Genomic DNA, 11,746 nt, shown 5'->3' with positions numbered 1-11,746 from the left:
ATCTTGCCTCAGATCCTCATTTGAATTTAGTTCTGGACTAAGGCTAATACTCGTATAAGCTTTGAAACTTTTTTTTGTTTACTGAAGTAAAGGCAGTTAGCTTATGTTTTTCTTTTGATTTTTATGTGACCTCAAACAGGTTCCAGCATCGACTTATAGTCGTTCCACCCATCTTCCAATTAACTTTGGCCAGTTAAAAAATAGCATACTGTATAATAGTACAGTACAGTATAATCATGCTTCAATACTATATTTCTCTATGTGGATGATGTATTACACTAGCCTGATAAACCATACTAAATGTGCGATTAAATGTGTAATTTAGTCTGGCCCCGATGACATCGGACGATTGTTGATGAGAACAACCCGTTGTTTTTCAAACCATGTTTGTGCCTATTGGCCAACGCTCTGACCAATGAGCGTAACTGACTTTGATGTAGTAAACGTGACAGAAAGCTGATGGGGGAGTGTAAAGAAACAGCCTGTCCGTAAAAAACGGCGAATACGTCCTTCTTAAAAAAAATAAAGCGAACGTAGCGTAGAGCCTCCTCCTGCTCACGTTTCAACGAAAACCCAAAGTCTAATCCTTCCAAAACTGATTCCAAAGCTGACTCAAAAATCAGCATTAGAGCCAGCTGTGGTTAGCCCTGGCTGCCGTTAGCCGCGGGGTTCTGCTGGTTGCAGGTCCTCTCAACTTCGGAAATTGTTTTTTAATTACGCATTAAATCGGTAAATGGACCATATAGTGACGCTTTAAAGTAGAATATTCTCGTCTCAAATGATCTTAAAATGTACTTTTATTGAACAACAGCAACAGAAAAGAGAACTTTTAACTTTCAGTGGAGCGCTCCATTGAAAGCTGCTTTTGCCGCAGTGCATGCTACTGTTCAGTAGTTGTTGCCATCTTCCTTGTTGTGCTTTCTCCACCGTCGTGCAGCTTTGTTGTCCCGCCCTCAAAACCTCGCCCGCTTTGCATTCAGAAATTCAAAACACATCTCTGCGTTGTGATCGGCCCACCAGTTCTAGGGCCTGGGGCATTGATCGAGGCTAGACCACTCGCAGGCAAAAATTATTTTTGCTGCTGGCGGGTGGGGCTAGTTTACACAAGATCTGCAGTGCCACTTCTTTTTCCACACAAATTATCTTAAGCCTACACTAAAATATCTTTTTTTCTTTCATATTTGCTATATGGTGTGTTAACATACATTAAACTGGAGTTCTTTTGGTTTTCTTCAAAAAGGTTAAGTGGATGACTAAGAAGTTTCATGAAAAGTTTAAATGCAAGAGATGTCACTTTTTGTGGCTCTTCTGAGGTTACAATGGACCCTCTTGCTGCTTTAAATAATTATCTTCCTGCCAAACCAGTCAGATTACATGGACCATCATGCCTTGGTAGATTTACAGTTGTGCAAAGGTCTTTGTTTTCCCAAAATCAAGGACTAGGTCCTGTATAAGATATATGAAGCTCAGTATATTGTTTCCTAACATACCACCGATGTCTTCACATAGCAGCTGTGTTAATATGAAGATTAGAATAAGCAGAGGTGGAATCCAATTATTAAGAGAGTGACCTATGTATGAAGTTCAACAGAATAAAGAGAGCTGAATTAAAATGTAAAACATGCTTTCAGATCTTTCAGAGGAGAAAAAAAAATGTTAAACCTATCAATAATGTTCCTTCTACTCGAAATAAATATGGGTGGGAATACTTTTCCAAGACATTTTCTGTTCTAGATAGACCTAAGTCTGGTCGGTACCTGCAAAGCCACAAAGATAGCATTAGTGAAGGTAGATGGGATCTTTAGGAGACAGGTGTGTCTGTCCACCTGTCCCATTGAGAAATAGGTGAGCTAGGTTGTTGAGGCTGCAGATGACAGGGTCATACGCCCCTCTGGGAACACTGTAGCCTAGTTAAGACAAAATAACAAAAGAGAGAAAAGAAATGATATCACTAATTTTCCAAAATTAGGAACAGCAAATGCTGTCTCGGAGCTAACCATATGTGCATGTGGGTGGAGGACTAAGGGAGAAAGAATTTCTGGCTCAAATTTTCATCTCTACACTTTCACACTCAAACTTCAGAAGCTTTATCTTCGGTGCAACTGAATTGTAGTTTGTTATACCGATTAATGGGATTACATCAAAGCCAAACAGTGCTGTAGTTGAAAATGATAGCCAGCAGCTGGACACCTTCAATGCTGTTCGTGAAGCTCTTAGAAGAGGTGAAGTAGCAAAGTGGAGTGTCAAAGGTGTTCAGTTCCAGATAGTTCAGCACATCCTGGGGCTCTGGCAACTTCTGCACCATGGGTCGTGCCACATAACCCGCAAGGTTCCTTCTAATTGGACTGCTCTCTGTACCTTGGCGATAAGGACAAAATACAGGTTTGCTTGATTTCAGCAAAACAAAAGTACTGATTGCATAGTTGGGCTTATAAGTTTCATTTACTGGCAAATTTTCTGATGATTTTTAAAGACCAGAATAATTAAAAAAAAACACTTTATTACAGTTTGTGTCAAGTTTATAAACCTTGTTATAAATTTATCTATGGCATTTTTTTTTAATTAACTACCAATATGACTTCTGCAAAGGAACATATCACAGCTTGTAGTTTTCTTTTACAGTAACTGTTGTTCAAGTACTTTATTTTCCAAGACAATGGGCTCTATGCACAGCTCCACTACTTCCTGAATTTAAGGCAGCTCCTTTGTTTCCTGTCTTTCATTACTGAACGAACTGATTAATCCAGGTGTGTCTGGCCAGTTACTTAGGTCATACACACCTGGATTAATCAGTGCATCCAATCATGAAAGACAGGAAACAAAGGAGCTGCATTAAATTCAGGAAGTAGTGGAGCTGTGCATAGAGCCTATTAAGCTATCTAAGCTTTCTGGCAAAAAGCCTCAAATTCATGCAGATTATTCAGCTCTTTCATAAAGGTAAGTTTGAGATGTCCAAAATTGTTCTAAGCCATGTGATTGTCAGTAGATGAATTTGATCAATATTTAATCCTATATTTTTTTAACCCTGATATTCCATGCCTTGCTTTTCAGCTCTTTGTGTCTTTACAAAATCTCAAACACGTCAAAAACATGTAAGATCCACCTCCATGTTTTATAGGAACATTGAACTTTACCATAAACCTCATTGAGGCCTCTTCAAACAGTGTGTACTGTGCTGCACATAGATAAATATGATTTTTGTTCATTTAATTCTGAAAAAAATCATACCAGAATTTTTCTAAAAATCTGACCATGACACCCATAGATTCTTCTGATTTTTTTTACTTGTTTCCTTTGGATCCAAAATGTTTCTGCCAGTGTTGGATAAATCTTGCTGTCTCTGACATTGGTTTGATTTCAAAAGAGTCCTTAATTTTTCACTTATTATTTTTCTTTATATTATAGCTATATCAATCCTTGCTAATTGCCATGCCCGGCTCCATCAGTATTTGTTTTAAATGTTCCTTGTGTTGTAAAGTTCAGCTACCTCCCCCGGCTCATCATGTAATTGTTCTTTTATGCATGAAGATTAGTGCAAAACTAGATGAAAGATATAGGATAATATAAAAAACTTTAAAACATTTCAACTTTTCATACATGGACTCAGTAATTGTTTCAAACATATGTATCATATATCTCTTTTGTATCAGTTTTTGAATGCATAATCATTGATAAAGACTCCAGGTTGTGTTCCATGCAGGCAGAGGTAATTCCTGATGTAATTAGTGTTTTCTTTGAAGATAGTTTCATCAAATACATTTTCACCAGAACCCTAACTGTGAGTAAAAACAAAAATAAATTATATAATATGTGAAGGCTGGCAAAAACTTTTAATATATTTTGCTAAGTTATTCAAACTTGTATGCACAGCTGGATATAATTTACTGTTTACCTCCATGTGGCCCAGTGTAGCAGTCAGATCAGTCTTCAACATGACAGGATGGCAGATAAATTTATTTCAATAGATACAGCAGTGGTGCATGGGGGCTTTATACCTGAAGTTTTCTTATTTCTTTTCTCTCCTGCACTTGAGGTCTGCGTCTTTCTTTGTGTTCTCCCTCTTACACATAAGCAGGGGGGCTACATGAATGGGTTGTGTGTGTTTGAAGATTATTCCCTGAGATAAAAAAGAACCCGTAGACTTGCTAGATTCCTGTCTTCAGCAACCGGATGCACAAATGAGGCAACCCCCTTCCCAACCCCCTTCATCTCAACCCAACCCATTTAAGGAGCTGTTGCTTGTTAGTGTGAAAATTACCCGACCTGTCATAACTCTCCAAGGAAAAGAATGAACTCTCTTACACCGATGACTTGTATGCTTAACTTCAGTAACCCTGTGTTTGTGACAGAATGAGATGAGTGACACTTTTCAGGACATAAAGAAAATTCTGAAAAAAGAGAAGCAAGAGACAAACCTCCTCAGATGAAGAGATAATATTTTTATATTAGGTCATCAGACGTCTTCTTTTTTTTTGTCCTATCCTAAATTTATGTGACCTATTGTTAAAAAGCTGGAAGCTCTCTTGTCCTCTATTGAGTAAATGCTTCAAAATGTATTGTGCCGAAAGGCAACCCAGAAGGCAAAGTCTGACAACCAGAGTAGTTTCAAACAAATGATGCTAATCGCCAGCAGTAGTGAATTTAGCACAACAGCTGTGAGGTATTATTTATAGCAGTGTATGCTCTACATGCTCTTTTTATGAGGCTTTTGCCCTCTTTTTTTGGGAGAGGCCGAGATGATGTTATACATCAGCAGTACTTCTTGCTTTTGCAGTGAGGCGAGTGTCTGTGTGGTGCAATCAGCGTTGCAGACAGTTCCCGTCATAGTCCTTCACACTGACTAGGATGACCCTTCACTGACAGAAGACAGAGTTGGCACTGATGGAGCTCATGTCCAAGGTGCTCCTCGCTCCCAGCAGCTCATTGTTGCATATGTCACACTCTCTACCCTTGATATCAAAGTTCCAGTAGGGCAGCGCGAATGTCGGGTCGTCCAGCATATCCTGCATGTTCGACATGGGGTTAACATATGTTTTTATTTTTTTATTTACTGGTTTATCTCTAACTAGAGAAGCACTCAGAGAGTGCAGACCTCCACCAAGCAGCACATTTCGCCTGATATTGTGACTTCCACCTATAGATAAAACTCACACATCTGAATCATGACTTTTTGCATCCAGTGCTGAAGCTGTCAATAGTCACTACTGCCACCCTCAGGTTGGGAGGTAAATAATGTTAAAAAATCCTGTATCCTGTTCATGATCTGGATCATTATCTAAATTTAATGAATTATCCTCTGACTTAAGGCACACCTCTGGTAAAAATTTCATTAAAATCTGTTCATAAGTTTGCAGGTTATCCTGTATACAGACAGACATACAGCACACACACAAAAAACTCTTAAAAACACAAACTCCTTGGCAGAGGTAACTATGCTCTCCATATCAATTTACCCCTTCACAACTCACTTTTGTGTTATTCAGCTTTCTTTTTAAAATTTACAAGTTTCACCCACAAACAAAATAGTTCTTTATCTACCCAAAATGTCACCTCATTTCCTCCTACAGTACTTGCCTGTATGTCTCTCTCCAGTAGCAATAGATAGAATCAATGCCAAGTGACAAAACCTGGGCCTTCATATGAGAAGTCCACACCTCCAAAGCTAGCCTGACCTGAGCCAAGGTATGTCTTACTGACAGAGTAGTAGTTGCTCCACACAAAGTATTGCTAAATTGTAATGTTCTCAAACTGTGGGGTGTTACCATTAGGTCCAAACACCTCCTAATACCAAAGATAATGGAAGAACACAGCCCACAAGAAGTAATGCAGCACTCTTCTGAAGTTCTATGGATGCATCTGGATGGATATACAATATTGTCTTGAATTTTAAAAACCAAACAGGATACATTTTCTTAACTACAGATCCTCTGATCACAGTTTGAACCAGCCAAGACATGCTTGCACTGCCCACAGTTGTAACCACTGAACTTACTGTTATGCTGGTAGCTGATGTTGAAGAATCTGAGAGGCCACCTGACTCTGTCATCACGACCTGGATATGGGTACTGGGGCCCTTGGCACCGGCTGTCAGCCATAATTGTTACACACTGCCCTCTTCCTGTGTTGGAACCACACTCATCCCCCACCATGGCTGTAGGGGATGGACAGCACTGGCCACTCTGCAATCCCTAAGAAGTGATGCACTCTCAGGGAAACTGAGCCAGACTGTTGATCACCAACAGGGGACCCACAGTCCACATGGTAACATGTCCAATACAATTAGAAAAATATTTAAAAGCAAGGTTTAGGTTAGTCATTAGGTTATTAAACTATTAAAGTTGTTTTACTTTATACCTATACATATGTAAGAGTTTTTAACTTTACAACATATCCAAGGTAAAACAAAAAATACAATTCAACTAAACTTCCACACATTCCACTTATTATCAAGATCAACAGAGTGGGTATACATTATTTTCTTTAAGCCAGTTGAATTTAGAATTATCACAGAACCTTTACCTCTTAGACAACCCAGCAGGCAGTGCAAGTCGTTATTCATAATTCACCATCCCATTAGCTCTCCAAACTAACAAGCTCAGAACCGCTTTCAACAGTGGCTCGTGAGAGATGATTTCCTCCATCGTTCTGTTTGTAGTTGGATTTGCTTGTCTTTTGAAGCTAGTGGCTTAGGAATGAATGAAGCGACTAATGATTTTGCAGTGGCATATAGAGATAATAAGATCTCCAGAAAAAATTCCAATGAAAACATAATGGTAATGGTTTACACCTTTGTTCTTTGCCAGCTTCTGGTTTCCACAAATTATAACCTCATACTGATTACAAAGGTGTTGAAGCAGCTATCCTCATATAAAAATGGAAGACTTTTAGTAAATTATGAAACTTTCAAATAAAACATAGGCTGTTACCTCTGAAGGTAACCTCTGATTTTCTTAAGAAACTGCAGCCAGTGAAATAACTCCAGAGTTGTAGCCAATTACAACAACGTTTACCAGATGGGCGATGATTTTGTTATATTGAAGAGTAGAATGTCACTGCAGCAAACAGAAATAGGCAGAGACTGACCCACATGGCAGACCCACACCATTATTATCTTGTGCATGTATTGATTTTAACCTTTGTATGTGTGGATCATTCTGTTTAAGTGTGGATATTATCCTTTGCATGTGTGGATCCCATCCTGTACATTTGTTGATCTTTTCCTATGCATGTATGAATTCTGGTGTGCATGTATGAATTGTAGTGTGAATGTGTGGATTGTCTTGTGCATGTGTGGATCATATTTGTGAATGCTGAGACTCCGCGAGCTACATTTAGCCCATTTCTCTCGATTGTCTTAAATAGCTATTTGACCTTTCTACAGCTGGTGCCAGCCTGCTCACACATGTGCACAACCACAGTCCCGATAAAAGCAGGATTAACATAAAACTTGAGTTTACTTCCTCAGTAGAAATGTTTATTTCAAATGTTTATTTACAGCCCTTGTGACTATAGCTCAATTGATGCCATTTGGTGTGTGCTCATACCAAAGCTGTACACACACAAAAAAAAAATATATATTTTTTTTCTATCAGTAAACCAAAAAACAGTTACTTTGTATGAGTTGAGATAGACAGGTGACTGGAAGGTATTCTTGGTGGTGTAAGAGTACAAAATCCAGCCTGATCCAAAAAGGGAGGCCAGGAGGCGAACAAACATAAAAAGGGGTTGTTTTGATAATACAGTACAGAATATACTTTAACAGAGTAGCAACCTGTCTAGGACGGATGGATGGTTTATTTGGTTAACCTTTTTATGTTGTTGCAACAGCATTTATCATTTCAGTATGAGAAAAATTTAAATTACTTTTTTTTTAATTTTTTTTAACTTAAGTTACAATTCTATTCCATGTTCAAATGTCCAAGTGAGATTGATTACAGGTTGTAGCACCTACAAAACATATTTGTTTCCATCTTCACCCAAAATTGTTACAGTATCTCGACTTTCAAGTTTGCACCCACAGACATATTTATCAACAGCAAGCATAAATATAATACTGGATAATTTTTTAAGCCATGATTTAAGTTGTTAGAAAATATTTTGGTTAGTTTTAATTAGTTGTTTGCTGGCAAACAGTGACATATTTTGGTTAGAGAGGAGAAAATAAGAGACATCAACACTCTTGAAAGGCAGAAGATCTGAAATACTGTACACCTAGAAATGTTGAGACTTAATGGAAAATCTCCCACATGATGAGAAAGGAAGATGGTCAATTTAATGTTTATTTCAATTTAATTTGATTGTTTTAATGAAAACATATTTTAATACATTTAAATGGGTTACTTCAACTCATACATTCACCTTTTACTTGCTTGGTTGTATGCATGAGTTAGTGCTTGCTTGACGAAAAACTGGTCACAAAGTCAGTTAAGGTATTTTATACTATTTTAATATTCCATGTTTTGTTGTCTAAATTCAATTGTTTTATCATTTAAAAGTATTATTACAGAAAATACATTTCTTACACTTATCCCTGTGAAACGTTGCAATCATAAAAATTGCTGAGCTGCATTAATCAATATTTTTTGGCTTTAAAACCAAACCCAGCATTCTGGATTGAGTGAAAGGCAGCTCTCTGTTTTGTTAAATCATTCAAAACCTGAATTGTTTTATATCTGACACAGAAGTCAAAATAGCCTAAGTTTATTTTTAAACACAGTCAAATGCAATCAGTGTAGTTTTTGTAAGAGGTGGAGAATTGCATCTTGAAATCCAATCGCTTGGATAATAACAAAGATGTTACATTTTGGGCTTTATTTAGTTAAAGAAAAAAAAAGAATATTATATGGGAGTCGGAAAGTCTTGTCCTGGTTCTGGACTGGGCAGCATCTCTTCAGAGCTTGGTAATTGGTTTGATACGGTTACCTCATGTTCATCTTCTTGCTTTTCCCTTTTCCTGGCCAAGGTTGTAGCCACACCACACGGGTCCAGTCGGGCCATCCTAGCAGAAAGAAGAGTTGGCAGAGAGTGAAAGGTTAAAAAGAAATGCATTTCTTATACATTTTTTTGAGATTTTTAAAAAATTAACCTGATTGCAAAAGCAGCTTACTGAGAGTACATTACATCTATTAGAAGACAAGAAGTTACATAAGAAATATAAATAGCCTGTCAATTTTATGTTAGGTAAAAGCGAAGATCGACTTTTTTGTAACAGTATTTTGAGGTGACTGCAACAACTGAAGAAAATTTAAATCTGTGTTTTTTTTTCTATTTGTAAAGGTTGTTCAACTGCTGTTGAATCGAGAGCAAATGCTAATATTGCCTTAAGTCTGTTGACTTAATGGCTCGTGTAGCAGATGGAGACACAACTCAAATGAGACACACTGAGGGGTAATGACATCTATATATAAATAAATCTCCTGACATAATGGACTGTTTGCAGGTGAGGCTGTCCTTGGAAAGTTCATTTTAGAATTGGAGGAATAGATTATATACATGCACCACTTAACTACCTTACAGTATAACAACGACCTCCATTCCAATTTCAGATAGGTGCAGCATGTTAGTAGAAATTCTATATTTGCTAAAGAAACTCAGAAGTTATGAAAAATATTCATAGTAAAACAGAATTAGTCAGAGTCCTTCCAGTTAAACCTGGTAAATAACAAAAACAGCTGGACATTAAAAATTCTTGAGCACTAGCTTTAGTCCCATTACAGAAATTACAACGAACAATAAAGGCTCTGTTATTTGGCTTGATTTGTTTTAGATTATGTAATGTTCTGCGTCTAAGATAAAAAAAATTTAGCTGGATTTTTGTGCTGTCTGCACAGCTTATTTGCATTAATTTAATAGAGCAGTGTTCGCTCTTACATCCTGCGTATTGTGGAGCAACTACATTGTAAATTCAGCTGGGCTGCCTGAGGGCTATGCATCAGTCAACGTCAGGGATAACTGTTTCAGGTGAGCGTAACACTGACTCTTAAATCTCTGCTAAATACCAAATACAGTATAATGAAGGCAAAGACATAAAGCAGAAACTGTTGAAATATTGACAATTTTTTTTCCGTTAGAAGATTACAGTCACAGGGGTTCTAATATACACATTACAGAGTTGAACATTTTTGCTTTTATTAATATGGTATGGCATCTCAATTAATCATTTATATCATTACTGCACATAAAACTGTACTCTACACATCAGTTGTCACATATCTTTTGACATGGTGAAAAAAATATGCTGTCGCCTTGCTACAACTGTCACACACCATTCCTACTGCAAATACGCTACTACAAAGTAAAGGAAACATGCACTGAAATGCATGAAATATTGCAGCATAAGCAATTACTATTATAAAATCATCTTTTGCAAACTGCACTAAGCATATTCTTTACTAAACTCAAGTTGATAGTTGCTGGAAATTGAGTTAAACTGATTTCATTACCATATGTCTTACTAAGCAGGCTAATCATTATCTGACCACCTAGCCCCAGATGGTGGTCTGACCTAAAAAATTGAAAAATGATAGTAAAAAAAGCAAAAAAAAAAGGAAAAGAAAAAAGAGCAAAAGTTCTGAAGATTTTTTTCTTTTTAACCCAAGTATACATATCAAAGAAAGCAACCTAGAAGAATTTACAAAAGGAAGGATTAATCAGGAGGCTATAAGCAGAATTTAGAGAAGAAATATACATTATTCATAACATCTATCTACCTATTGCTTAAAAAATCTAACATAATAAAACCTATGTATTTGCCTTATTTTATTTTTTAACTTCCTATAGCAGTCTTTGGTGCATTTCCCAGGCTAGCATGTATGTAAGTAGCTTTGCTTTACTTCTCTGGCTTCCCCCCAAATCGGCCATAAACAGTTTATGTATGCCATTGTATGTATGTGTATGCCATTTTTACTTGTTAAATATGGAAATATAAATACATTCAAACAAACAAAAAATAGCTCATCAAAAGTTTGATGCATTGTAATATATTGAGCGTTTGTCATGATCTGCCATTCTAGACTTTTTTTGGTTCTGTGTAAGTTCTCATTTTGGGTTCTCATTTATGCTTTGTTCTATGTTATTCTGTATTGTCAAGATTTATATAATTTTTGAATTTGTGTTATCTTTTTTCAACATTTTTGCTATTATTTATTCCTTGGTCTAGATTTAGTTTGTTATTCTTTGTCTCAGATTATGTTTTCACTTCCATACAGAAAGCCCATATTCTTATCTTCCGGTAACACAGAATACATGTCAGATTAAATAATAGTACTTATCTAGGTGTTACTTTATTGTATGTCTTGTACCATGTCTGTTGGTTGTACTGTTCTTTTTACATCTCTACGCAGGTGATGTATCAGACTGAAAATGTTTTATCATTATCTCCCTTTTATCTCCTCTTTCTTTAATCTTTTCTCCTTTTTTTCTGTTTTTCCTTTCCTGTTCTACCTACAGTGCAGTGTCGATATAATCTGTAAAGCTCCCTGCATAATTATTATAAAGCAATTTATATGCATAACACAAGCGGAACACTATGTCGATAGCCGTACTGCTCCACTTGTGAAAGTAAAGGATATTTCTTATTTTGTATTCATTAGTTTTATTCCACTTTAGCCTCATTTAAGTTAATTTCTAGTTAGTTAAACCATGTTTTCCCTGGTTCCTCTTTGTTGCCCCCCCCAGCGCTCCTTTCCATTCCCCTTAGCTCCTTTCTAGTTGCTTCTGTCCACACCTGCTCCCAAATAACTGATTA

At 36.8% G+C, this 11,746-nt stretch overlaps 1 pseudogene; it reads right to left on the bottom strand.

Annotated features, from left to right (window-relative positions):
* Positions 1-1,730: 1,730 nt before the first annotated feature.
* Positions 1,731-6,260, bottom strand: LOC107095212 (annotated as a pseudogene).
* Between the last annotated feature and the right edge of the window lie 5,486 nt (positions 6,261-11,746).

The sequence above is a fragment of the Cyprinodon variegatus genome, unplaced genomic scaffold (genome assembly GCF_000732505.1).
Source record: "Cyprinodon variegatus isolate N-32 unplaced genomic scaffold, C_variegatus-1.0 Scaffold22, whole genome shotgun sequence".
Classification (NCBI taxonomy): domain Eukaryota; kingdom Metazoa; phylum Chordata; class Actinopteri; order Cyprinodontiformes; family Cyprinodontidae; genus Cyprinodon; species Cyprinodon variegatus.
The sequence above is the reverse complement of the archived record's forward strand: the minus strand, read 5'-3'. Positions and strand labels throughout refer to the sequence as shown.